This window comes from Corvus hawaiiensis, chromosome 7, assembly GCF_020740725.1.
Source record: "Corvus hawaiiensis isolate bCorHaw1 chromosome 7, bCorHaw1.pri.cur, whole genome shotgun sequence".
NCBI classification, from domain to species: Eukaryota; Metazoa; Chordata; class Aves; order Passeriformes; family Corvidae; genus Corvus; species Corvus hawaiiensis.
In genome coordinates this window covers 1,427,153-1,453,874 of record NC_063219.1, presented here as the reverse complement: position 1 = coordinate 1,453,874, position 26,722 = coordinate 1,427,153, and the positions used below count along the sequence as shown (strand labels likewise).

Below are 26,722 nucleotides of genomic sequence, written 5' to 3'. Positions count from 1 at the left end.
GCCACCACCTCTCCAGAGGGACGAGCGTGGCTCTCACCCGCGTGGGAGAGGTTCCTCCGTTCCCTTTGGGTGGTCCGATCGTGTGCCCGCAAACTCTGCGGGTTTGGGGCAGGAGCGATGAGCTCTGATGCTGCAGCTGGGCAAGCTGAGCCCAGGGAAAAGGGGGTTGGTTGTGCTGGAGCTGCCTAGGGCACGTTTCTGGTCCCTGCGTGGAGCTGGATCGATCCGAGCTCCCCTGAGTCAGGGAGGATGTGCCAGACACCAAGGCAGAGCCTGGACTGCCACAGCTGCTGAGCAGCAATCCCAGGTACCCCAGGAGAGTGGAACTGGATTAATTTGTAAAGGGATCTGCTTAAGCTGCAGATAAACCCGCTGGGGATCTGCTTTCTGGAGAGTGAAGCGAGCCTCGCTGTCCAACCGCACCGAGTTTAACACCAAACAGGGTTTTTTCTTTAATATGAGATCTTACTGGTTTTTAACTCACCCATGTAAAATCTTAGCTTTCACCTGGCAGCCCACCCAGGTCCTGCTTGGGTTGTAACCGTGAGTGGCTCCAATATTTATTTTCTTTCATAGGAAAGCAGAAACCTGGATTTTATCGTTAACACTGTTGTGTACAAGATCTTAAGGCAGATACCTGCTGCTCTGATTTAACACCTGCCTGGCTTCCCTTAGAGTGTTTCCTGGGGTTGAATTTATTTTCAGAGCACTTCAGGCTCCCTTTTCCCTCTGTTTCCAGCTACTGAGGTCTATGACCATCCCTGTTGGATCTATCTGCTCCACACGTGGCTCTGCTGGTGGGAATAGGATCACAGAATATCCAGAGCTGGAAGGGACCCACAAGGACCATCAAGTCCAGTTCCTGATCCTGCACAGGACACCCCAAGGATCCCATTGTGAGAGGTGCCAAAGCTGGTCCTCCACCACTCTCCTCTCGACACACCCGACTCCAGGAGGTGACCCAAAGGAGAAGAGCAGCTTCTGATTCATCAGCTGCTACCCAGGGCTGCCAGGAACCCTGGGGCCACTTTGATGTGCAGAGGAGAGCAGGGTGTGCATCCCATGGTTTGAGCTGGGATGTGGGATCAGGTGTGACACAATGTGACACGGACCCGCCGGATGTTGACGTTCCCCTAAACTCATTATCAGTTTTTTTTGGATTTTCCTGCCTGGGATTTCACTCAGTTTGGAGGGGGTAGGTGCCACACAGGAGGAAAATCATTCCCGAGCCTCCTGACCCAAAGGAGACAACAAGAATTCACATGATGGGGCCTGGAAAGGAGGAAGAAGAGGATGAGCTGGCTCCAAATGCTGGTTTACAGAGCGTGGTGGGGGGGCTGTGGCCTGGAGAGAACCAGCAGGAACACCCCTGCCTACACCACAGTGCTCTGGGTGGCCACACCAAGCTAGACCACCCTAAATCCGAGGTTGGAAAGGACTGCCTGCAGAAGTTTGGAGCCCCGGGGAGGGGAACAGCGTGTGCCAGGCAGGCAGGTGGCAGCTTGGTGGCAATTGCACAGTTGGGCAGCCTTGGAGGAGAGAGCCAGAAGGCCGAGTCATTCCAGCACAGTGAGTACAGTTCAGCGCTGCCATACGGCTCCTTCTGCAGAGGAGGAAGCGCGCAGGGAGCGAGGCATCCCACTGCTTCTCCTCGAAAATGAGCTTCCCCCTTCTCCTGCCAGCGCTGGAAAAACGCGGTGGTCGAAGGAGTCGGCGATTTCAGGGCGCCGTGGGGAATGCGGGAATTCCTCGCGGATGTTCTCTGCTCCTTTGCTCTGCCCCAATCAGGCACCGGGAGGAAAAGATCTTTATCAAGGATGGGTGGTAAACCCCTGCCGTGCCAGATGGGGAGGGAAGGAGGGAGGGACAAGAAGAGGTTGCTGCTGGCCAAAGAGTGCCTTGACCTGTTAGGAACCACTGGAACCAGAAAAGCAGATTTGAACAGTTTGATTTCCTGCAGGGCTCTTGATAGAAGTTGGGAGGGGAGTAGGCAAATGTTTTCCAGCAAGAAAACAGTAGGATTTTCTGCTTCATTTAATAAATCCACTGCTTTTATCCCCAGCCTGCCTTAACCCTTTCACCTCCACTAGCATCTCTGGTGTGGGGTTACTGGCACAGGTGGAAAACTGATCTGCTGGCAGAATTTTTGCTTCAGTGCTTCTCTCTCTGCAGATGGAGAGTGAAAAGCAAAAAATGGGCAAAAATCAGAGCCTGGGTAGCAAGGCTTAGTCATGGATTTGGCAGTGCAAGGCTGGACTCGATGATCTTAGAGGGCTTTTCCAACTTTTGTGATTCGAAGAGGTTGGGAAAACAGCAGCTTTGGTGTCAGAGCATTCCTCAGCAGAGAGGAGAGCGTTTGTGGGAAGCTCTTTTGGGGAAGAGCATCCTTTGCTGAGCAGGCTCTGGGGAAAGGCTGGGAGCTGTAGCAGAGACAGCCGGTGGGTGGGAGGAGGGAAGATGTGGAGCTTTGCAGCAGGGCAGCAAGGAACACGTGTGTTTGGGGGCTGGGGATCTTGGGGATGGGATTTGCTTACTTGCAGCACCCAAGGTTTCACTGGTAGAGGAAGATTTCTTCTCCCCCATTCCAGAACCGAAGCCCAGAACTCCCAGTCCATAGCAAGAGCTCATTGTTTGCCTGGCTTTTAAATCTCAGCTCTGAAATCACATTGGTGCAGAGAATATCTGCTTTAGCCCTTTCAAAAGGGTCTTTTCTCGAAAAGGTTTGTCACCAGGGCTGCTGGTCGAGCAGGAAGCTTTCAAACCATGGAAGCCCAGAAAACAGAAGGAAACAAATAACTGTGAACAATTAAAACATCTCCAGCAAGCCACCAGTCTTTTGGGGACATTCCCAATGCTTCAATGCACGTGGCTGGCAGGATCGAAACTCCCAACCACAGCTCCCACCACGGCCTCTTCCACAGTCGGGCTCAGGGATCACAGAATCCCAGAATGGTTTGGGGTCAGAAGGGACCTTAAAGCCCATTCCATCCCACCCCTGCCATGGGCAGGGACACCTTCCACTGTCCCAGGCTGCTCCAAGCCCCAGTGTCCAGCCTGGCCTTGGGCACTGCCAGGGATCCAGGGGCAGCCCCAGCTGCTCTGGGCACTCTGTGCCAGGGCCTGCCCACCCTCCCAGGGAACAACTCCTTCCCCATATCCCATCCAGCCCTGCCCTCTGGCAGTGGGAAGCCATTCCCTGTGTCCTGTCTCCCCACCCCTTGTCCCCAGTCCCTCTGCAGCTCTCCTGGAGCCCCTTTAGTCCCTGCAAAGGGCTCTGAGCTCTCCCTGGAGATTCTCTTTTCCAGGTGAGCACCCCCAGCTCTCCCAGCCTGGCTCCAGAGGGGCTCCAGCCCTTGGAGCATCTCCATGGCTCCCTCTGGACTCTCTCCATGTCCTTCCTATGTTGGACTTGTGCTCCCTCCAAGCAAATCCTGGTGCCTGAGCTGTGCTTTTGCTGCTGTATGTCCAGCTGTCCGACGCGCCTTTCCTTGCATTATTAGTTCCCAAACCACGTAGCTCCTCTTCCACCGAGTCTGTCTTTTCCCTCTGCCTCCCCTGAGGTTCCCGGGCTCCCCTGTAATTACGGTAGCCACCACTGGCTCAGCCAGCAGCACAGAAAGCCACCGAGCCCTTGGCAGGACTGCATGGTCTCCACATGGGCAGGGCGTGGTTCCACTTTGCACCAGCTCAGCTTGGTTTGAGAGCCGGGAGAAAATTCCAAAGCTGCCAGGGCAGGAAGCACCCGTGAACACTGGAGAGAGGCAGGCAGGTGCGATGCAGGCCGGAATTCCGGCTGGAATTTACGTGGATGGGCACACGGACAAATCTGCACTGTTTGGGGGAAGTGATTCTCTCCCGAGCAAAACATGCTCAGGATGCTGTGGGAACTTAAAAGCAACCAGCAGCATAAATGTTGGGTTTAAACCTGCTGCTTGTTACTTTTTTTTTCTCCCCCCATCCATCACAGGGTCCCCTTAGTAATTTTTTAAAAGTCTTTCATCCTGGCCTGAAGCTGGGATCTCGCAAGGGCTCTGCCCACACATTAATCGTGGTCCTTGTCACCCCCAGGCTGGCTCCCTGCTCTCTGCCTGGCTGCTGGCAGCCAGTGCTTCCCCTCATCCCATCCCACAGCTCCTTCCCAAAGTGCTCTCCTGCTCCCGGCCTCTGCTCCAAGAAGGAATGCTCCACCTTGGAGGCTGGACAGGGCTTGGAGCAACCTGGGAAAGTGGAAGGTTTCAGGGGGTGGAACTGGATGGGCTTTAAGGTGCCTTCCAACCCAAGCATTCTGTGATGATTCCATGACTTGGGAGCTCTCCCTTCAGCAGTGGTGGCATCCAAAGCCGTGCTCCAGTGGCCGGCTGGGAGCAGCTCTGGGATCTGCGAGCCGCTGTGCCATCGCGGGAGGAGATCCCGCAGATAATCTCCTTCCACGGCGGAAATATTCCGCTTATTTTTATCCTCGTTTCTTGTCTGTCAGCCAGCTAATTATCCCTCAGAGGACTTTCTCTATAAGTCTTTTTCGAGAAGGAAACTTGGCGAGTGCTGCCCGAACGTCCTTGTCCATTTCAATGAGAACAGTGGAGTCAATTTTAGTACCTTCTGGAGAAAATGTCTTTTTTTCTTTTTTTTTTTTCCCCCTCCTTTTTTTTTGTGAGGTTTTTGTTTTTCCCTGTTTGTGTCCAGCTGCCAGTAGCAGAGTTTTCCTGCCTGGATCTTCTCTTCCATGATGCAGGGGGGAGTGTGAAGAGGAGGCTCTTGCATTCCAGAATAGCCATGCATTATTACATGGATGGAAACCTGGGCTTGCTCCAAACCTGCTCATCCAAGGCTGGGGCCACGTGCTGAGTCCATCCCTCCTCTCTCCCAATCCTCGGCCTCCTTAATGGATGTCCTTGAGCATTTAAAAATGCAAACCATTTTTTGTTGCCGTAGCAACTGCTCTTCTGGAAATGGGGATAAAATGTGGCTCCTGGGAGGTCAGAGATGTTCTTTCTGAGAGGTGGTGGGTGCTGGGATGCCTTAAGAGGCCTCCTAGACACAGAGACTAGACAGGAGTAAGGGAATAAAAGAGGTATTTATTTGAAAGGCCTTCAAAGGTACCCCCTGGGGGCCAGAGGCTACTGCTGAGAGGGACCCCAAGATGGACAACAGGTCATGAGTTCTTCACACTTTTGTGTAAGTTTGGTTCATTTGCATAGCAGGGTTAATTCTCCAATTAAAGCTTCAGTTTTCCCCTCCACTTTCCCCCCCCTTTAGAAGCTTTTGGTTTATACTTTTGGCCTAGGACAGTCTGGGTGTCCTTGGAGAGCAGGCCTGGAGAGGCTTTGTTATGTCTGCCTGGCATGAGAGAGCAGAAGTGAACAGGCTACAAGGAACTTCAGAGTTACACACCAGGCAGTGCAGGATTTGAAAAATAGAAAAGTTAAAACCTAAGGTATCAGCTGGTGGCAGGAGAACAGCTCACAGCCACCTGCTCCATGTCCCTGGCTGCTGGAATCCCGCTGCCAGGCCTCAGTGATTCCCAAGGGGAGCAGCTTGGGATATTTCTCGCTGGCTCTGAGCAGCCTGGCCTAGTGGAAGGTGTCCCTGCCCATGGCAGGGGCTGGAATGAGGCTTTAAGGTCCCTCTCAACCCAAACTATTCTGGAACTCCGAGATCCCTCAGGCTCCTGCAGTCCCGAGCTGGGGTTTCATGTTGGCCCAATCTGCAGCCAAAGGAGCTCTCCAGATGGGCAACCAAGACCGAATTTTCTCGTGGCTGCCCTGTGAAAGCACGGAGTGTGGGGGCTGCATCCTCGCTGCTGTCACCTGTCCCTTGGTCGCTTGCAGGGACCAGATCCCCCAGTTTCCAGTTCTCTGCATGCAGGGGCAGAGTGCTGGTGAAGGGATTCCCACAGCACCCTCCACGCTGTGCTGGGGATGAGACACTGCAGTTCTCTTGTTCAGCATTCCCATCGTGGCAGGGGGAACCTGTCCAACCTCCTGAAGCTGCAGAGTCAAGCAGGAAGGCAGCAAAGTGCTGGCAGCAGACCTGCTGCAAGCCTCACCTGCTTCCAGAGCCTGCAGCTGGCAGATGGTTGAGATCGCTGGATCAATCCCAAGCAGTCTGTGGAGACTGTTCTCATGGAAATACGTAGGGAAAGTTGGGTTGTGCTTTTCGGATGTTGGCCTTTGGCAGTCAAAGAGGCCGAGCCTGTGGGTTCCCTTCCGTGCTGGAATTTTGTGCTAGAAGGGATCAGTGTTTCAAAGGAATGAGTGTTTCAACACTTACCCAAACGAGATGGGTGCTTTGTAATACATCAGCCCTGCAGTCTCTGTGTGCTGAACTCAAATGGCCTCTGGATCAAACCCCAGGGAAAGGCTGCCAAGGTTGGCATTGTGCTGCTGGAATTGCCCTCCTGGCTCTTATCATTACGGGATGGTGTGTCTTGGTTTGAAAATCCCAACATGGTGTCTCCTGCTCTGGGCGTTGCTTTAGGCTGGAGTGATCTCTGCTCATCTTCAAAACCACCAAACAAAGCAGGATAAGCTGCTTCCTCGCTGAGGCACCTCAAATATTCGGGGCCTCTCTCCTCCATCCCGACTCTTGTATCACCTCCTAAGAATACGGGGTCTTTTCCTAGTGCAGGTTGGTGGAAATTCCCACAAAGCTAAAGAAGGGCATCGAGCCTCGACTTCTAATTGATTTGGCTTCTGTCTCTCACGAGGCTTCACCAGCCATTTAATGCACCAGAACTTGCCCGGAGCAACTCCTTCCCCGTCTGCAGGAATTATTTCCCGTCTGGTCTGATGCCGAGGCGCAGATAGGCAGAGTTGGAAGCCACCCAAGTGCTCGCACCTCCCCAGGTTGGCGAGTGTGAGTGAATCACAGCAGTGGGATGTGCTGTTTGTCCGTGGGATGTGCGAGGCACCGAGTGCTCCTGGTCCTTCATCTGCGGCGCCTCACGAGGAGCACGGCAGCCGCTCGCACCCCGGGGAGCTCCTGCAAGGCATTTTTTAAAGGGTCATCAGCTCTTTTGCCTCTGAGGTGCTGAGTTAGCGTCCCTCCATCCAGTGGGGGTTCCTGCTGAGAGCTGTGGGCGGTCAGGAAGCGGTGCCTGAGGAAGGACCCGGCCGTGACCCCTCTGAGACGCTGTTGGGGTGGCAGCGTCCCTTTCCCGCCATGCATTCCTGGGAAATTCTCTCACAGGACATCCTGTATCTGCTTGCTCTTGAGTGAAACCTCCAGCCCTGCGATGCCCAGCCATGCTTCTATCCCTGCCCTTTCCCGAGGGATGGCTGCAGTGGGCTCACACGGATTTGTCCCTGGCAGCTTCCTTGGCCGTGCTCTGGATGATGCCTGTGGGCTTTAATCAATATACCCGTGGTTAAATACACTCGATTCAATGCCGCTGTTTGGTCTTGGAGGGTTTGGGGTGAGGAATTCTTGTTCTGTGGGAATCATTAAGGTTGGAAAAGCCCTCTAAGACCATGAAGTCCCACCCTTAGCCCAGCACTGCCCAACCCACCACTCAACCATGTCCCCAAGTGCCACACCCACACACTTTTTGGACCCCAATCGGCAAAGCTGCAGACTTCCAGTCAGTTCAAGATCCTGCTTTTTGCTCCCTGAAACATGTGATTCTCCTCTCCCTGCAGGACAGGGCTAGTTTTGTCTTGGGAACAGAAATCCATGTTATTGCTCATCACCAGCAGCCCGAGGCAGGTTTGGTTTGACTTTTGGCTGAGTTTTGGACCTGTTCTAGTTTGGACGGGGTGACGTTGGCTCTGCCAGAGATGATCTTCACACAAGAATGCATCTTCAGGCCCTTGTGCCTGAATGGGGCCCGTTAATTTATTTTCCATTTACAGACCCAGCTTCATGCTCATCTTTAAAAAGCAAAAAGCTCATTAACAGGGAATTTTCTTGCCCAAATGCAGCAGCAGCAATGCTGACTCCTACACAGAGATGCTGCCACCCACAGCCTAAACCATGGCCTGATGTCCAGTTTGAGCCTCTACCCCTCAGATTTAGCTCCTCTGACCTCTTCCTTAGACACAATTTTAGTCAGGGTGAGTTATGACACTGTTCTGAGCGAGTGAAAAGCTCGAGAAACATCTAATTGATATCACAAGCTTGAATAGGTGCAGCCAAAATGCCTTTTATTGGTAAGGGATTTTTTTTTTTTTTTTGTTTCTGAGGAAGGGAGCAAACCTGAGCGTTGCTACCGAAATTTCGGGTGGGTGGGAAACAGGATGAACAACAGGATGTGTCCAGAGGTGAACAGAGCTGCTCAGGGATTCAGTTTGGGACTGACTTCACTCATGGAACTGACTCCATTAATACCTTTCCTAACCAGCTGGGCTCACATGGAGGAGCGTATGGATCACTGCTGCAGCTGAGACAGTGGAGAGCATGGGGGAGAGGACCTGGACATCCCCCAGGGAGGATGGAGCGACCTTGGGGCCCGTTGGAAGAGGCAGTGTGAGATGATGGAATGCAGGTAGCGCATCTGTGTCTTTTATCTGTTAACAACATCTCTTTAATCAAACTTGGCCCGTTCTCTTGGACTCTTATCCACGTGAACTGCCACAGGAAGGGGAAGTGGGGTAGAAACGAATCGCAGGATGGCCGTAGGCACGGGACGATGTTGCTAGTGCAGTCCTGGGAGATGGATCTAGCAGAGAGGGCAGTTCTGCTGCCTCCCTCCAAGGGTTTGGTTAGAGCTCGTCCAGCAAATAGCTCAGGGAGAGCGAGCTGCCAGTGGAAGAGGTGTGGAGGAGCACAGAGAGGTGCCAAACAGTGGATGCAGGGTTAGAAAGCTGCCTGTGGGTACAGCTGTGCCCCGCCTTGCAGAGGTCAGCGTGTGCCACAGGATGGGAACGTAGGCTGGGCGTGGAGCATCATTCCATCGGCGATGCCGTGGAAGCACTGCCATTCCCAGCCAGGAAAACCACTGCCTCGGTGTAAGGGCATGCCTGGGGCAGGCTGGAGGCTGGCAAGGAGGAGGTGATTGCGCCCTGCTGGTTTCACTTTGCCAGCCTGACACCTGTAACTGCGTGCACGGGCATCCCCTCCAACCATCTCAGCTGGCTCCGTCTCCAGCCTCTCCAAACCTGGAATCTCCCTTCGTGCTCCCTTCCCAGCCTGCCACACAGGAGCATCATTGATGCTGTCCTACTGGTTTTTGTGGGGTTGGGGTGGTACTGGAGTAATTAATTTGTGTAACTCAGTGCTCCCAGTGCCAGGAGTAATGCTGGAGCACCCCTGCACTGGTGGGATTGCTCTCTGCAGGAGGTTTAGGATCAGGACCGCTCACCCTTTGCCTTTGGGGTGAGAAGTGCACCCTCAGCAGTGCTTGGGAATGGTGTACCCGTGCTTGGCAGTTCCCTCTGCCCCGTGGGCTTTCCCACAAAGCACGATTGTGATTCCTGTTGCTTCCGAGTGGTTGGAGGGAGGGTCTCATTTTTGCACCGTGCAGGCACCAGATATTGTGTGCAGCTCAAAGGTGGTAATGTAAAGTTCTTTTTTTTTTTCTTCGCACCGGGGTTATTACCTTAATCAAATATTTATTTACAGCTCGTGCTGGCAAATACAGGCTTGACATAAAGGAATTCACCCCTGGCGTGTAGCGTTTAATGGGATTATTCTTCCGAGTAACTGAGCCTCCTTTGCCCTGATTGGTGTGGCTGCCCCTGGATCCCTGGCAGTGCCCAAGGCCAGGCTGGACAGGGCTTGGAGTAGCCTGGGATAGTGGAAGGTGTCCCTGCCCCTGGCAAGGGGTGGAAGTGGGTGATTTTTAAGGTTCCTTCCAACCCAAACCATGCTGTGATTCCACGATTCAGTTGGAGATGGAAGGATGAGGATGTAGCTGTGTGGCCAGTGGACACATCCAGGTAGAAAAAAAGAGTTGGAATGTGCCCTGGATTGATAAAGCACCTGTACAGTCAGCAGGTCATGAGTTTTAGGAGCTCTCATGCTTATCCCTTCAGGTCCCAGCCTCCAGAGACACAGGAGGGGAGAGAAACCTCCTGGCAAAGGAAGTGTCTGGGTTCTGTGCTTGGGATGACACAGCTGCACAGACATGGTCAGACTGCACGCCAAGGCACGGGAATTAGGGGAAAGCTGAGTTTCCTGAGGTCTTCCTAGACTGTGTTTGCTCTTAAGCCTATCTCCTGGCAATGGATACCTTTCTCCTTGTGGGGAGATAACATTTCCCTGCAGGGAAGCTGACCCATGTCCTCGTGCATTGCTGCCTGAGCTGGGGGGGTTTGTGACTTCCCCACACTCAGGAATTTTGGTCTCCCTCAATTCCTGTGCCAAAGATGGTCTCCACGGCCTCATCCTCAGCCTTTCCCGTGAGGATCCCTCTCCCTGGCACTGTGAGCAACAGAGAGCACCTCCCTTGGATAAGCTGCCCTCTCAGCGATGGGTCCAGCATGTGGCAGAGCTGTGGGACAGCACCAGGATCATCTGGATGAGTCCCCAAGGACACGGAGGGACAGAGCTGCTGTCTGAGTCAGGCACCTCTTCCCCCCCTGCTGCTGTGGCACGTGGACACTGCTTCTCCAATTTCCCAGCCGAAGGGGAAGTGCCACAGCAGTGACGATGCAGAGGAGCCTTGTGACCATGACACATCTTGTTAGTCAGCTCCCAGGGAGGGGAGGATAGGTTTGCAGGAGGATTTTAGCCATGGGCAGGGGCAGCTGGGAGCTGGATGCCAGTGGGAAGCAGGGATTAGGAGCTGGAGATGTGATCCCATGTGTTCTCCACGGTGCTGACTAAGGATCCAGCAGGAATCCTGCCCCCAGTGTGTGCTTCTCCATGGCCTGCCAGGCTTGTGGGCACCACAAAGCACCACAATGCCCTTGATGTCCCAGGGCCTTGGCAAGGAATTCTCATCCGCGGTGCTTTGGTGGACACGTTGGCCTGAGGTTCCTCACCTGCTGCAGGATGGAGGCCACGGGAGTTTTTGAGCCCTGTAGGTTGCACCCTCTGTGCCATTCACACCAGGTGAAGGTGGTTCCTTTGTGCCTTCCCTTTTCCCTCATTTTCTCTGGTGGGATCTCAAAGCTGAGGTTTTGGGGGTGATGGAGGAGAGGAGGCAGTAGCAGGGTGCAAAACTGATTTGTGCTGTCCCACGTCTCAGCTGTGCTCCTGCCTCTTGCCCAAGAGCATTCCTGTAGGAAACTGCTCCAAAGAGGAGTCTGCAGGGCTGGGCCCTGTGGGAAGGGAGGGAATTGTCTGTCCCTCGTGGTGATGGGAGGCTGCAGGAATATAACAGGGAACAAGGCTGCCTCCTAGCCCAGAGGAATGGTGAAATTATGGAACGTGAGGCACGAGGCCGTGGTGTCACCTGTTGGAAAATGTTCATCCTGAACCTTTGCTGAGCTGCCAGGCAGGAAAAGCCTGTGCCAGGCTCTCACAGCTCTCTGTTGGCCTGGCTGTGAGGATTGCCTCTTTCCAGCTTTTGGCTTCCAGCTCGGATGTTCTTCTAAGCAGACCTGATGTCTCTGCCGGCGTTTATCCAGCTCCTTATCAGCAGATGCCCTTCCTTGGTGACTCACGCCCTGCTCCCTGACCACATCCCCTTCTCTCCTTGCCCCCACCCACCACAGCTGAGTCACTCTGCCTCCTGTCACAAGCCAGGAGCTCTTCCTTCGGTCAGCACGGAGACTCTTCTGGCCCAGTCTGATGTAAGCTCATCCCGAGTTCCTTTTCCCAAGCGGGCTCTGGAGTGGGAATTTGCTGCCTGTTACCACACTGCCCAGACCAGATGTACCCTTTTCCTCCCTTAGTCATCTCCAGCAGTTCCCCACAGGGACCAGTCCAACTCAGAGGTACTGGAGGTCACCCAGCAGCGCAGCGCTCCCCAGTCTTGGCTGGTTTGTATTTCAGATGTGACTTGTGAAGGTGGCAGCTGTGAAAACCCAGTGCTCAAAAACCTTTCCCATCTTCTGAGCATCCCATAGCTGCAGGAAGTGACTTTCTGGTGTTATCCCATAAAAAGAGCATTTTCAGCTGCTCAAGGAGGGACTTTTAGATGAGAGGAACATTGAAAATCAAGGGCTCTCTTTCCTTGCACCCAATTTCGGGCTATCCCTGTCCCTCTCCACCCCATTAAATGTTGATGCAGTTTCATCTTCCCAGTCTCTTTTTGAAGGCCTGTGGTGTAATTTCCTGCCATGGGATGGCCAAACTCTGGATGGAAACATCAGCCTCTCTGTATAGCTATAAAACAAGGTGATTTTTTGCATGGGTATCACTGCCCTTGATTTGGGGAAAGAGGAGCCGGCAAAATCCAACCCCCCCAGCCTTTCCTTGGAGAAGGAGCGTGGCGTGTGTACAATCCTGGGCTGGAAAAAGCTGGATCAAAGCTTGCTTTAGTCATCCCAAGTGAGTAGCACAGCCTCTCCTGAGGTCAGAGCCGGTGCAGGAGGAAGATGGATATCGGGTTAGCCATGCTGCTGCAGTCTGGAATGTGATAACATCCCTGCACGCCCTCCCAAATCTTTCAGGCGAGCTTGGAAGGCCTCGGATGGTTCCTGTTCCAGCAGGATTGTTGTTTCTCCCCCTGGCACCTGAGGAGGTGGGCTGGCTGCCCGCCCTTGTCCCCTCCCTCGGGGGCACAAAGCTTCCTGCAGGAAAGCTCTGGCAGGGCAGAGAGCTGGAGCTCAGTTGCCCAAGCACCTTCCTCAGTGGCCCATCTTGTACTGGGAGCACCGGTTAGGAGTACTGGGCCTGGATGGACACGTTGTCCTGTCCCTGAAGGAAACCCTCCTGATGGAAACACCTTTCCATTGGGAAGGACAGGCTAATTACCACTGCCTCATTTACTTCCTTCTGACATGCTCCCTTCCTCCTCCTTCTCCATGTTTTTCTAGTCCATCCACAGCTGCATCTCTCCTTCCTTGGATCTCCCATTTTCCCTTTTCAACCCTCTACTGCATCCCAGAGGACTGTGAGTTCCTTTCCTGGCCGGCCTCCCTGCCAGCCTGCGGCTTTGCCTGCTCCCTGGGCCTGCAAGGGCTTTGCAGATGTGTGTAAACACCCCCTTGTTGCTGCCAGAGCCCACTGGACTGTTCCTCCTGCAGGAGAGGATGGGATAAATCCACTGTTTTGGTTTCCTGCTGGAGCAGGACAGTGCAGTATCCCTCCCAAAAGCAGCTTTTAGCTCCAGAAACTACACAAGATGACACAGGAGTGGGATTGTTCTGGGATTTTCAGAGGCTGGATGGCAATGCAGTTGTGGTAAACCAATCATTGCTCAGAAATGTCCTTTGTTTTTCTGGTGGGGTTTTTTTTTTTTTTCCCCTCTCGTTCTCCTCAGCTTCCCTTCTAATTAGGTGCTGCAGGCTCCAAAGGCACCGCTTGCTCACAGGATTGCCTTTCCCAGGCATGGATTCTGGGATGACCATGAGCTCAAGCCCATCTCATGGCTGCTGTGGGTTCCCAGAGGGATTTCTTCCCTTGGGGAATGCACCTGAATTCCCACCCCAGCTCCATCCCCGTTACCATCAGAGGACAACACTCAGGAAGGAACACTGAGGGCCACAAAGTGCCAAAGTCACCTCAGCAGTTCGGAGACCCAACTGCCCTCGGTTTCAAAGCAGCTGAGTCACTCGTGATTCATCCGAAGCCTGAAGCAGAGCAGGGGAATAAATCTCATTTTCTCCATCCCCAGCTGGTGCTGTGACCTCTCCTGAACCCCCTCCTCACCTTGCATTCCCTGGAGAGAGGAATGCACCTGGAGGAATGCTCCAGACTGAGATGTCTCCAGGAAAGGGCCATCCCAACACCACCAGTGCTTCTGGCTGGCATTTTGACTGAAAAGAAGGGACAGAATGCAGGGGATTTGGCTGGGATCCTGTAGGAAATCCAATGCAGGATTGGAATCCTGCATCCCTCACTCCTGCTGCTTGTTTCGTGGCAGGAAGAAGGAATTTACAGCCTGGTGCTGCACGGCTCAGTGAGAAGCAGAAATACAGGCTGGGCTGGGAATGGATGGAGAGCAGCCCTGAGGAGAAGGACTTGGTGAGAAGCTCAGCAGGACCCAGCCACAGGCATTGGCAGCCCAGAAAACCCCCGTGTGCTGGGCTGATCCCACAGCATGGGCAGCAGGGAAAGGGGGGAATTCTACCCCTCTGCCCTGCTCAGGTGGGACCCCAGCTGCAGAGCTGTGTCCAGCCCTGAGGTCAAAGCAGAAGGATGTGGAGCGGCTGGAGAGAGTCCAGAGGAGGCCACAGAGATGCTCCAAGGGCTGGAGCCCCTCTGGAGCCAGACTGGGAGAGCTGGGGGTATTCACCTGGAAAAGAGAAGAGAACAATCCAGGGAGAGCTCAGAGCCCCTTGCAGGGCCTAAAGGGGCTCCAGGAGAGCTGGAGAGGGACTGGGGACAAGGCATGGAGGGACAGGACACAGGGAATGGCTTCCCACTGCCAGAGAGCAGGGCTGGATGGGATATTGGGAATTGGGAATTGTTCCCTGGGAGGGTGGGCAGGCCCTGGCACAGGGTGCCCAGAGCAGCTGGGGCTGTCCCTGGATCCCTGGCAGTGCCCAAGGCCAGGCTGGACATTGGGGCTGGGAGCAGCCTGGGACAGTGGGAGGTGTCCCTGCCCATGGCAGGGGTGGCACTGGATGATCTTTAAGGTCCTTTCCAACCCACACCATTCTGTGATTTTATGGGACTGAAACTTGCTTGCAGAGCAAATTGGGGGGGGATTTTGGAACAGGGAACTCGGAGCTGCTCTGTGTCTGCTGGGCGTAGCTGCACACTCAAGTTCTCTGCAGAAGAGGAAGCTGGTGGGAAGAGCCCTGCCTGGTGTTTGCAGAGCAGCTGGGTGAGGTTTGGGTTTGGCTGGAGCAGCTGGTACATCCGTAGAGCCTCTCCTCACCCAGGAGTCCCTTGGGAACCAGCAGTGGGATCAGAATATGTCGAGGTGGTTTCCTACAGCTGCACTGGCTGAGATCACAACACTGAATTCACTGAGGTTCAGAGCCTCAGCTAAAGAAGAGCAATTTCCTCCTGCCTGGGTTAGCAAACCATGCTTTACTCTTTTCCTCAATAATTTGAGGAAGGAAGGAAGGCAATCCTTCGGGAAAATGCATTACAAGCAATAATGGTCCTTCAGGAGGACCCAGAAATTCAGGGAGATGGCATAAGAGCAGCTCTTTCCCAGGTTTTTCCCCGGAATAGCGGGGCCTGGCTGTGCCTGGTGCTGATTTTCCCCTGCCTGGAGCGGTGGGGACAGGCTGGGGCAGGGCTGGGCTGTGGGAGACGGGGTGGTTCATGTACAGCCCAAGAGCATCACCCCACCTGAGCCAAAGGATTCATGGGCCTTCATTCCTGGTTTTGGTTGCAAACCAGGAGCAGTTCTCACAGCCAAGTTTTCCCAACTCCCTCTGGCCTTCAGCGTCTTTTCCTGCCTGTTCTGCTTCCTCTGAAGATCTCAGATGCTGCAGTGGCTCCGATCCCTCCCGCAGCTGCAGGTGAGCCAAAGGTGGGCTCTGCAGCAGGGGAATCCCTGTTCGACCACATCCAGGCAGCGCTGTGTGTGGGATTCCTCAGGGAGCCACAGAGAGACGCTCCCTCCAGGCTGGGGCCACAGATCTCACCAGGCAACAGCATCAGGAAAAGCTTGGGAGTCCAGCAGCAAAATCTTTGGTCTTGGTGCAGCTTCCCAGCAGCCTTCAGCTTGGAAGGAGAGGTAGGGCTGGGGATTTCCTTTGGCTTCTGTCGGAAGCTGCCTGCAGAGGACCTTCCCCAGAGCTGGGGTGACAACCAGCTGGGGGACCTCCAGCAGCCTGGCCCCGAGCCACAGCTGTGGAATGCCTTTGCTGCTGTCCTGGGGCTCTTCCCCGGCCAGGGGAGGGGGGTTGCAGCTGCATTTGTTGGTGTCACTGGCATAGTGACACCTCCTGGGGGCATTTCTGTGGCACTGGGATGGTGACATCTCCTGAAGATACTTCTGGGACACTGGGAGAGTGACATCTTGCAGGGGTGTTTCTGTAGGACTGGGAGAGAGACGTTGCCTGAGGACGCTTCCGTGGGACTGGGATTGGTGACATTTCCTGGGATGCTTCTGTGGCACTGGGACGGTGACATCTCCCAGGAGTGTTTCTGTGGCACTGGGATGGTGACATTTCCTGGGATGCTTCTGTGGCACTGGGACGGTGACATCTCCCAGGAGTGCTTCTGTGGCACTGGGACGGTGACATCTCCCAGGAGTGTTTCTGTGGCACTGGGACGGTGACATCTCCCAGGAGTGCTTCTGTGGCACTGGGATGGTGACATTTCCTGGGATGCTTCTGTGGCACTGGGACGGTGACATCTCCCAGGAGTGCTTCTGTGGCACTGGGACGGTGACATCTCCCAGGGGCGTTTCTGTGGCACTGGGATGGTGACATCTCCCAGGGGCGTTTCTGTGGCACTGGGACGGTGACATCTCCCAGGAGTGTTTCTGTGGCACTGGGACGGTGACATCTCCCAGGAGTGCTTCTGTGGCACTGGGACGGTGACATCTCCCAGGGGTGTTTCTGTGGCACTGGGACGGTGACATCTCCCAGGAGTGCTTCTGTGGCACTGGGACGGTGACATCTCCCAGGGGCATTTCTGTGGCACTGGGACGGTGACATCTCCCAGGGGCGTTTCTGTGGCACTGGGATGGTGACATTTCCTGGGATGCTTCTGTGGCACTGGGACGGTGACATCTCCCAGGAATGTTTCTGTGGCACTGGGATGGTGACATCTCCCAGGAGTGTTTCTGTGGCACTGGGACGGTGACATCTCCCAGGGGCGTTTCTGTGGCACTGGGACGGTGACATCTCCCAGGAGTGTTTCTGTGGCACTGGGATGGTGACATCTCCCAGGGGCGTTTCTGTGGCACTGGGATGGTGACATCTCCCAGGAGTGTTTCTGTGGCACTGGGACGGTGACATCTCCCAGGAGTGTTTCTGTGGCACTGGGATGGTGACATCTCCCAGGGGCGTTTCTGTGGCACTGGGATAACGTTATCCCCTGGGTGTGTTTCCAGAGGGTGTCTCCAGTGCATCTCCAGGGATGCTGCTCAGGACATTTAGCGAGACACCAGAATTCCCCCCTTCCCCTTGGAGCTGGGAGCTCTTGCCAAGGCTTTGAGGAGCAGGATGGGATACCCAGCCCTGCCTTTGTCCCAGCATCAGGACTTTGTGCAGGAGGAGCTGCTTGCCAGTTTGAGGCATCCCTGGCTAGCCCAGGGCTCCGGGACAAAGCTCCCTTTCACCTTGGAGCATCCGGAAAACATAATGGGGCAGCAATTACCGCTGCAAGCTCAGGCCTGGTGGATGGGTGGAGAGGAGCCAGTGATTGTTAATCAGGCATTTTGCTGCTGGGATTTTGCTGCTGTGCAGGAATTTGTTTGCACCAGGGGGGCTTTGTGTCTGGCTGAGCCCCTGGGAGGCTGCTGGGAGCCTTGGCCCAGGAATGCGTGGGGCAGGGTCAAGCCAAAATCCAACCAAAACCTCCTGCTGAACTGCGGATTTTGGGTCAGGATGAGCTTTTCCCTGAGACAGGGAGGAGGAATCAACAGGCTGCTCCCATCTTTGGAGGGATGGGATTATGCATTCCTGCCCTTACCAAATGGTCCCTCAGGCTGCTGGTCCCTCATTCCCAGATCCTTTGGCTCCGTCATCGTTTGGGTCGGAAGGAACCTTAAAGCTCATCATGTTCCACCCCCTGCCATGTGCAGGGACACCTCCCACTATCCCAGGTTGCTCCAAGCTCCTTCTAACTTGGCCTTGGACACTTCTAGGGATGGGGCAACTTCTTTGGGCAACCTTTTCCAGGGCCTGCCCACCCTCACGGACATGCACAGGCCACGAAGGTGAAGCTGGGCACTGAGGCCAGCTGGAAGAAGGTCTGACTGTGCTCCAAAGTGATGCCCAGGCCGTGCCATCCCAGCTTGTTCTGTGGTTTATATGGGAGCTACTCCCTGTGATCATCAGGGAGGGCTATTCAGAGATCCTGTAGGAGATTCCTGCTCCTGGGGTGGTTTGAGAGGGGTTGCCAGGACCCCTCAGTCAGAGAAGGATGGGATCTGACCCCCTCCAGCACCCTCCTTCAGCAGATCCTTGTCTTGTCTTGGCCAACATTTTTTGCTCGGTTGCAAAATAGAAGGAGACCTGGAGCTTAGATTTCCACTGCCACCTCCTGCCTCTGTGGGATGAAACCAGAGCTCCTGCCCTTCCCCTGCCCACCAGACCGCTCCAGTTAGTCCAGTGAGGGTGAACAGCTGAGAGGGTCCCAGCCCACGCTAAAACCCATGGGAAGGGAAAGCAGGAGATAGGGCAGGGGTGAGAAAGCACTGCAGGGTGGAAGAGCAGGAGCAGGAGGGTCCCGGCTGCCAGCACTGCAGCCTGCTCAGGAAATGGGCTTTTCGTTAGGCAGTTCCACACAGCTCTAATTAAATTACGGGATTAGAGCCATCTCATTCCTCCCTCATCCACTGCCAAGTGCTCGTTCCAAGGGAGTGCCCTCGGTGAAAGGGAAAACTGCCCGTGGAGTGCTCATCAGCAGAGCCACGGAGTCACTCCCTGATGGCTCTGCATTGCAGATGGGCCGTCTGGAGCGTGCCATTCCTGCTGGCCTCCTCTGCCTGCCTCTGATCCCCGGCCCCGCAGGCCTGGCAGGACAATTCCAGGATAGAGGATCCCCCTGCTTGCTGCTCTGGGCGAGCCCTGCAAAGGGGCAGAGCATAAAATCCACAGGATTTCCTAAGAGGGCCAAGACCATGGAATCACCACTAAGGCTGGAAAAGCCCTCGAAGCTCGAGTCCAACCACTAAACCGTGTCCCCAAGGTGCCCTGAAAGTGTCGCAAAGCCTGCCACTGATAGAAAAGGAGGGGGAAAAGCGCACAGGAATCCCTGGACGGGGGAGCAGGGAACAAGGCTTCACCCTCTAGGAAACACTTTAACAAACCTTAAAACAAAAATATATCCCAGCAGGCAGCAGGACATTCTGCAAGGTGCAAAATGGAGTTCCCTTCAATTTGCTTTTTGCTGGCAGATGATACAAATTTCCCATCCCATGGCTGTGCCCTGGGCTGTGCCCATGGATTAGAGAGAGATTTGGGTGCTTTCTCAGCTTACATTTTGGCACTGGTTTTCCTTCTGTTGCTTCACAGAGAAGTTTCCAGGAAGACCTGGAGCTGAGGGAAAGGCCCCCGTCCTTCCATCGTGGTCCTGTGAGTTATCACCACGCTTTGGGGAGCTGGGCACCCTGGTTTGGTGATAAAAGGTCCCTTTGACGTGGCCCATGTGCAGAAAAACACCGTGAGAGAGCTGCGGAGGAACTTTGGATAAGGGCCTGGAATGACAGGACGAGGGGGAAGGGCTTCCCACTGCCAGAGAAGGATGAAGGTTGGATGGGATATAGGGAAGGAATCCTTCCCTGTGAGGGTGGGCAGGCCCTGGCACAGGTTCCCAGAGAAGCTGGGGCTGCCCCTGGATCCCTGGCAGTGTCCAAGGCCAGGCTGGAGATGGGGCTTGGAGCAACCTGGGCTAGTGGAAGGTGTCCCTGCCCATGGCAAGGGGTGGCACTGGCTGAGATTTAAGGTCCCTCCCGACCCACACCATTCCACAAACACGGCTCTTTGAAACACCCCTGCTCTGTTATCTGCAAATTCCCACTCCCCAGTCACTGGAGCAGATGAAACTTGGATTTCCCCTACTTGCTGTTCAGTGTGAAAGCCCATGAAGGTTTTACCTGGCGGCGCTGCTGCCACAGGATCCCTGGCATGGATTTAACCTCGCCTGTCTCCCCCATTCCGTCACTTTGCTGCTTAATTACTCTTGGAGAAGCTATTTCCCCCCCATTTTCTGCTTTCCTGGCTGCAGGCAGAGGTTGTCTTATTTTAATTTACTCCTGGACAAGCTCTCAATGTTTCCTGCTCGTGCAGAGTTTGAGAACCTGAGAAAATCCTCCCCGAGAAGCAATATCTTCCTACAAATCCAGTTTCTCCCTGGAGATGGTCCGAGTGCAGCTGGACGCAGCAACTGGATCCAGCTGGCCTTACCTTTGGGTAGGAGTTTAGAGGAGGGATCCTTTCAGACAGAATTACTCTGGTTTGGTGATTCCAGGCTCCTGCAGAGCCACGGTGCTCCCATTTCTCCCTCTTGCCCTGCTCTGTTGGTCCTCAGCAGTGCCCCAGTGAACCCCTGGCATGGGAAAAGGCATCCCTAACCGTGCCCAGATCCCCCCCACGGAGAAGGGAGCCTGAAAGCTTTGGAGCCAGGACCAAATATTTACCTTCCACAGGGTTTGTCTTAGGGAATTCAGGTAGCAGGGCCGGAAGGGGAATGGTGAGGGGAGCTGTTTGCTTTTCAAACCGGACCAGCAAGTGCCTTTGGAATGACCTGGATGCCAGAGGATATTCAGCCATAAATCTTATTAACAGCGCTCCTCAGTAAGTGCTGATGTGAGGGAAGGGAAATAAAAGGAGGCAAATGAGGAGGGGCACGGGTTTGGAGCGATGGAGAAAGAAAGGAGGCGAACCCTGGTTTGCAGCCGGAGGTTTTTGTGGGAAGGACTTCAGCTCTGTGAGGAAATCAGCTGGAACAGGTCTGGCAGGATAGCTCTCCAAGCCAGAGCTCTTCTTGTAGAATACCAATGATTGGCATCCAAACTAAAGCTGCTCAGGAGCAGCTATTTCGGGAGCTCTCCCTGTGCTGGGGCAGGAGCGGGGAGGTGGAGGGAGCGGAATACAGAACGACACCCGCCTTGGAGAGGAGAAGTGATCCAGAAGGTTGGAGGGCACGTTTCCATGCCTGCTTGCCTTTGTGTCAGAATGACCAGGCTTCGTTTTCCATGGAATCCCACAATGGCTTGGCTTGGAATGGACCTTAAAGCCCATCGTGTTCCACCCCCTTCCTGTGTCCCAGGCTGCTCCAAGCCCCAATGTCCAGCCTGGCCTTGGGCACTGCCAGGGGTCCAGGGGCAGCCACAGCTGCTCTGGGCACCCTGTGCCAGGGCTCACCACCCTTTTCATTTGTTGCTTTTCTTGCTTTTTTTGCCCTGTCTCTGATGCAGGGACAGTGTGCTGTCCCCAGATCCCAAACCCAGCCACTCTGACCCTGGAAATTACTCTGGGAAAGGCTGGGAGCTCTGAGAAAGGGAAACACCTCTGTTTGCAGATCGAGGGTGGGTTCCAAGCTGCCTGTGCCCACTCCAGGCTCTCCCAGCCACGTGCCAAGGCTTTGAAAATCTTCCTGCTGGTCGCCAGGAGCAATTAATGGCAAATGGAGCGGGGACAAAAGGCCAGCAGGAATTCCAGCCTCACGGGAGGATGCTCCCAGCACTGGAGGACCGGCACTGGCTTTATCAGGTGCCTGGGCCGCCCTGCCGCCCTGCAGCCCTGCAAGATGCCAGCATGCCCAGTTTTCCAAGCAGCTTCAGCTTTCCTTGTTAACCCTGGCAGAGACTGGAGTGAGGAGGAGCCACTGGACCATTTCTCTGCTCCGAGACGGGCGCGGTGCCAGGCGCCAGAGCCTCCTGGCTGCCAGGAGCAGCAGGTCCTGGCAGGGAACGGGATGGAGCCGCTGGCCCAGCACGGAGCGGGCACCGCAGCAACCTCGGAGCTCCTCTCCTCCATCCCTGGCTGCCGTCTGTGCCTCTCCCCTCCCAGGGCTGGCGAGGTGAGAAATGCGCCTCGGGCAGGCTGTTTCCCCGAGGAGGAGCAGCGTGGGAGAAGGCTTGCAGACAGCAAGGCTGTGCCCCCAGGCGCGTTTCCAGCTCCCCAAAATCCGCTTCCCAGCGACGCCGCTCTCCAGGCTCCATCCTTGCCGTCGCAGGGACCGCGTGCGCCTGCGGCACGAGGCGTCAGGAAACGCAAACCGCAGCTCCACCGCTCCCAGGTTTTGCCTAAACGGGGAAAAGGGGCCACAGAAAGCTGCTGCAGAGCTCCTGCCGTGCAGGAGGACCGTCGGGATGTGTCGGGTCATGCCAGGAGAGGCCTTGGATGCAGAGTGCTTCGAACAAGCCGAGGGGATGCCCAGATCCGCGCTGGCCATCTGCTCCCCGCAGGACAGGGCATCGTTCCAGGGCACTGGCAAACAGTGCCACATCGAGCCCTTCTGGTTATCAGCTGGTGACAAGGGCCGCTGGCAGCTGCAGAGACAGGATTTAAAAGCTGTGATCCAAACCCTGCTCTGCTGCTTGTTCTGGGTCACCTGCAAGGCCACGCAGAGCTTATTTTCAGAGTCTGGCTTGGAAGTGGCTGAAACCTGGTGAATTCATACCCAGGAGAGCCAGAGATCATCGTGGCAGTCGCTGCTCCAGCTCTGAAGGAATTCAGGGAGGAGGGGGACAACAGAGAGGGGACAGGCCTGGCTTGCTCTTGATTTTTCTTTCCCCGTGTAGTGATATTTTGCTGCAACATCAGCTTCTTGTTTTAATAATTTTAATTTGTTTTTAGAGGGCTAGAAAATATTTCAGAAATCCTTCCTTGCCAGTGGTCTGTTCCTTTCCAAATCTCATGCCTTCCAGATCTCCCAAAATAAACTGCTGTGGCCACAGGCAGCCACTGCTTTGGTAGCCCAAGCTGCTGTGGATGAAAACACGCTGGACCTTCACCCAGGCTGCTCCTGGCTACCAAAAAGCCCTTGGGACTGGCAGCGTCCAGTATTTATGGTTTCTGTCCTCTCCTGGAGTGATGGGACACAGGGAATGGCTTCCCACTGCCAGAGGGCAGGGATGGATGGGATTTTGGGAAAGAATTGTTCCCTGGGAGGGTGGGCAGGCCCTGGCACAGGGTGCCCAGAGCAGCTGTGGCTGCTCCTGGATCCCTGGCAGTGCCCAAGGCCAGGTTGGATGGGGCTTGGAGCAGCCTGGGATAGTGGAAGGTGTCCCTGGCCATGGCAGGGGGAGGGACTGGGTGGTTCTGAAGGTGCCTCCCAACCCAAATCCTTTGATGATGACGATGATGATGACGATGGGTCTCTGATTTTTTCCAGCCTTGAGGGCTGGGAAATTGACTGTGCTGAAAGCCTGGGTAAGAGCAAAACATCTTTAGAAAACATCTTTCGAGTGTTTTGTTGATGCATTTCCCCAGTTTTTTCGTCGAGCCTGAGGGGGCTGATAAGCAACTGAAAACATTTCCCGTTGTTTTCCAGTTCCTCCAGGGCTGCTCCAGGCAGGCGTCTCCAGGAAAGCCGCTCTGCATTGACTTCCAAATGAGAGTAATTAAAGCAAATGAGGCCTTCGCAGGGAAGAGAGCTCCCGGCTGGATGATGCTCTCGGCTCAAGGTAATTGTCCCAGGGCAGCTCTCACGCTGCGGTGGGGATGGGATGGTTTAACACTCCACAGACTTCTCCCTCCTTCCCGTTTTCCCATTTCCACGAGGCCACGTGCCTGGGGTGTCCCCTGGCATCCTGACCCGCTTGAAGTGACTTCTGCCTGCTCTCACCCACCTGCTGCCAAGGTTTTAAGGAGATTCGGTGTCCCCCAGGCCCCTGGGGCAAAGGGAGGTTGGGAGCAAGGTGGGATTTGGAGTCCTGGAAACTCTGGAGTGTCGATTTCTTTCCCCACCAAGAACCAGAGGCCAATTTTGCAACCTCAGTGCAAAGCAGGGAGAAGAGAACACTAAATGGGGCAAGAACTGCCAATTTCACAACAATTGCCGAGAAACAGTGAACTGAAACATCCCCTTGAACTGAAATATCCCCTGAGGGTGGGGGAAATGTCAAGCCCAAGCAGTTGTCACTGGTTTTTTACCTGCAAGCCACACATTGCATCCCTCCTTGGGGATGTTTTTGCTCCTCTAACGCTTCCTGACCTTTCTCAAAATGTCCTCCCACCCCCAACAGGGGAGCAAGGGGCCTCCCCATGCCTCAGTTCTTCGTCTCACCTTCACCACTGCTGCTTTCCCTCAAAAATTGTCGCTGTCACCGTTTGTGGTAGAGACTTCTGCTTGATCTGGTGCCTGGTGTTGGCACCAGAGCCCACCGCGAGCTCTGAGGAGTTTTATCAGTGCCCTGCACACTCGATGCTCTTGGCCAAGCTGGAGGAGGGACAGTTTAGATGGGATATCAGGAAAAATTGCCTCCTGGATAGCGTGGCCAGGGCAATGGCGGAATGCCCATCCCTGGAAGTGTTCGGAGTGTGGCTTGTGGCACGTGGGGACATGGCTTTGGTGGAGCTGGCAGTGTTTAGGTTCATGGCTGGAGCTAGAGGGCTTTTTCAACCTTTCCTCTCCCTTCTTCAGCTCCCTATTTTTTAATCCATGCTCTGAAGGCCTCTCCTAAATATTGCTGCTTTTTTGGATTTGTGGTACAATACTTTCACTACTGCTGGTTTGTTTTTTTGGGGGGGGGGGGGGTGGGGAGGGAAATGTGATAAAAGGAAGTAGAAGGAAAGGTTTCTTTTTCTGTTCTTCCTTTTTTTTTTTTTAATTTTTTTTTTCTTAAAGCCAGAAATGAGAAAAGGGAAAATATAAAAGAACACAAAAATGCCCCAATTCTTTCAAGATTGCTCCCGGGTAATTTCCACCCTCATCTACAGATTTGGTGCATCAGTAAAAAAAATATAAACTGTGTATCTCCTGCGGAACACAGGGGGATTTTCCTTTGTCCACGTGCCTTGGGCACTGACCTGGGGATGTGGGGAGGATTTCCTCGGGCTCTGGTGGCTTTGAAAGCCCCGTTGTTCCTTCACAGGGATCCTTTATGCTGATCATGCACATTCTGTGGGCATCTGTCAGCAGGGGAGGGGGGAAAATTACTGAAATGGGTAATAAAGGAGATGAAAACAATCCGTGCTGGCCTCTGGGTAATAACCAGCTGATATTAAGCCTAAGCCCAGCTGAAAACAGTTAATAATAAATGGGCATTAATTAAAGCTAAATTACAGGGGAAGGTGCAGGCCTGGCCCTCAATCCAATTAGAGGCCTGTAGCTCGTAACAGAGAGAATCTGTCCAGCCTGTGAATAAATGATCAAAGCAGGGCTGGGTCAGGGTTTAGATGATGCCTGGACAGGGAAGAAGAGGCCAGAGGAGGATTAAGAGAGAGAACTGTGGCCAGACGGCTCGTTTGGGTTTGCCACACACCCTGAGCCCAGAGCTGAGCTGGGCCATGGGCCCAGAAGGTTTGGGATGAGTCCTGATGGGAATAAGATGTCCAGCAGGGAGCCCTCATGGTGACAACAGGAGGGAAAGGGCAAAACTGAGGCTGGTCCAAGGCTAGATCCGACTGGGATGTGCTGTGGGCATGAGGAGGGAGAGTCAGGGTCGCCCTCAAAGCTGACCAGACCCTTGGCCAGGGAGCAGCTGGGGAGTGAGGATGCGATCCAAGAAGGAGCTGCAGCTGGAAAACAGCACTTCTCCAGCTCTGGCAGACTGAGGGGAACACCAAGGGTCACTGACCAGGGACTGCTGGAGGGATTCCTCTCAACCAACAGCTCCAGGCTGCTCACACTCTTGAGGGCAAAAGGCTCAGTTTTAAACCTGACTGGTGCTGAAAGAAGCTCTGGAATGTGCCATCTTCCAAACACCAACTAGGATGAAAAAGACAGCCTTTTGAAAGCTACTATGAGGAAAAAGACAGCGTTTTGAAAGCTTGGAGTGTTTAAGGCACACTCAGACCTTCAGGCGTGTCCCACAAATGAGAGACAGCATCAATACCCAGAAAAGGCTGTTCTTCTCCAGAAAATCTCCACACATTTGCTGCTTCTCCTCCTGATCCAGATGTGCACTTCAAGCAGGGGGATGTCCTCCCTCAGGAGCAACCGTGGGGATTTTTTGGTTGAATGCAATGAGGAGAACACGTTTTGGCACTTGGGCTCAGCACAGCCTGGACTTACGAGCACCCACAGAGGCAACTGAGGAGGGTGCTGCAGTTTGGACTCGCCCCCTGTGTCATTACCCACCAGCTGGAGGCTGATCCCTGTGGAGCTGGGTAGGGATCCCTCCTGGAGCAGGGATGGCTGGCACAGGGGCTCGCTGGGACCAGAATGACCCCAGAGGAAGGAACCAGGGAACAGGAGCTGGCAAAGCTTCGTCTCCTTGGCACAGCTTTGCCAGAAGCAGCCAGTCCCTGGCTTGGAGCAGGAATTCCAGGCGTGTCCCTGCAGGCAGAGCATGAGGGATGCTCCACACATCCCACGCTGGTGGGCAAGGCTGGGTTTGCTGCAGCACGGCCACGCTGCCTCCAAGGAGCAGCAAAAGGGAGCCTGACTCCCCAAACGCTGATGCAGCCATGGAGAATGAGCTGAGCCCAGAAATATTTTGATTATCCTTTCCGAAAGGAATCCATGTTTGCAGAGGCTTGATCACAGAATCGCAGGATGGTTTGGGCTGGGAGGGATTTTAGAGATCGCCTCATTCCAACTTCCCTGCCAGGGGCAGGGCTTGTTTCCTGGTGCCAGGCCTGGACATGCTGAAAGCGAGAGCAATTTTGTGGGATGCTCAGTTGAGGTTTAATAGGTCTGGAAAGAAACCAAAACCCTTCAGTCCTCAGAGGTGCAGTGGATCCCCCACAATTCCCCCAGGATTGGCACCTCTGACACCTGGACCTGAAGTCTTAAAGAACATGGCTGTGCTTTGAATTTCTGCCAGTGAACCCATGGAATATCCTCAGCTGGAAGGGGACCCACAAGGATCATCGAGTCATGGAGCATCAATATTAAAGACCTCAGCAGGATGATGGGGTCCTGTTGTGTAGGAAACCGCTTTCAATCCATTCAGCTGTATCCAAGATGATTTCTTTCCCTTCCT

The 26,722-nt window shown here is 54.4% G+C and overlaps 1 long non-coding RNA gene across 1 annotated transcript in view; it reads left to right on the top strand.

Moving 5' to 3' along the window:
* The first annotated feature begins 1,199 nt into the window (after nt 1-1,199).
* LOC125328996 overlaps nt 1,200-26,722 on the top strand; it is a 28,667-nt gene continuing 3,144 nt past the window's right edge. The window contains exons 1-3 of the long non-coding RNA XR_007205002.1: nt 1,200-1,569; nt 8,339-8,482; nt 23,125-23,257. This is a non-coding gene — a long non-coding RNA (uncharacterized LOC125328996). The remainder of the gene's footprint in view (nt 1,570-8,338; nt 8,483-23,124; nt 23,258-26,722) is intronic.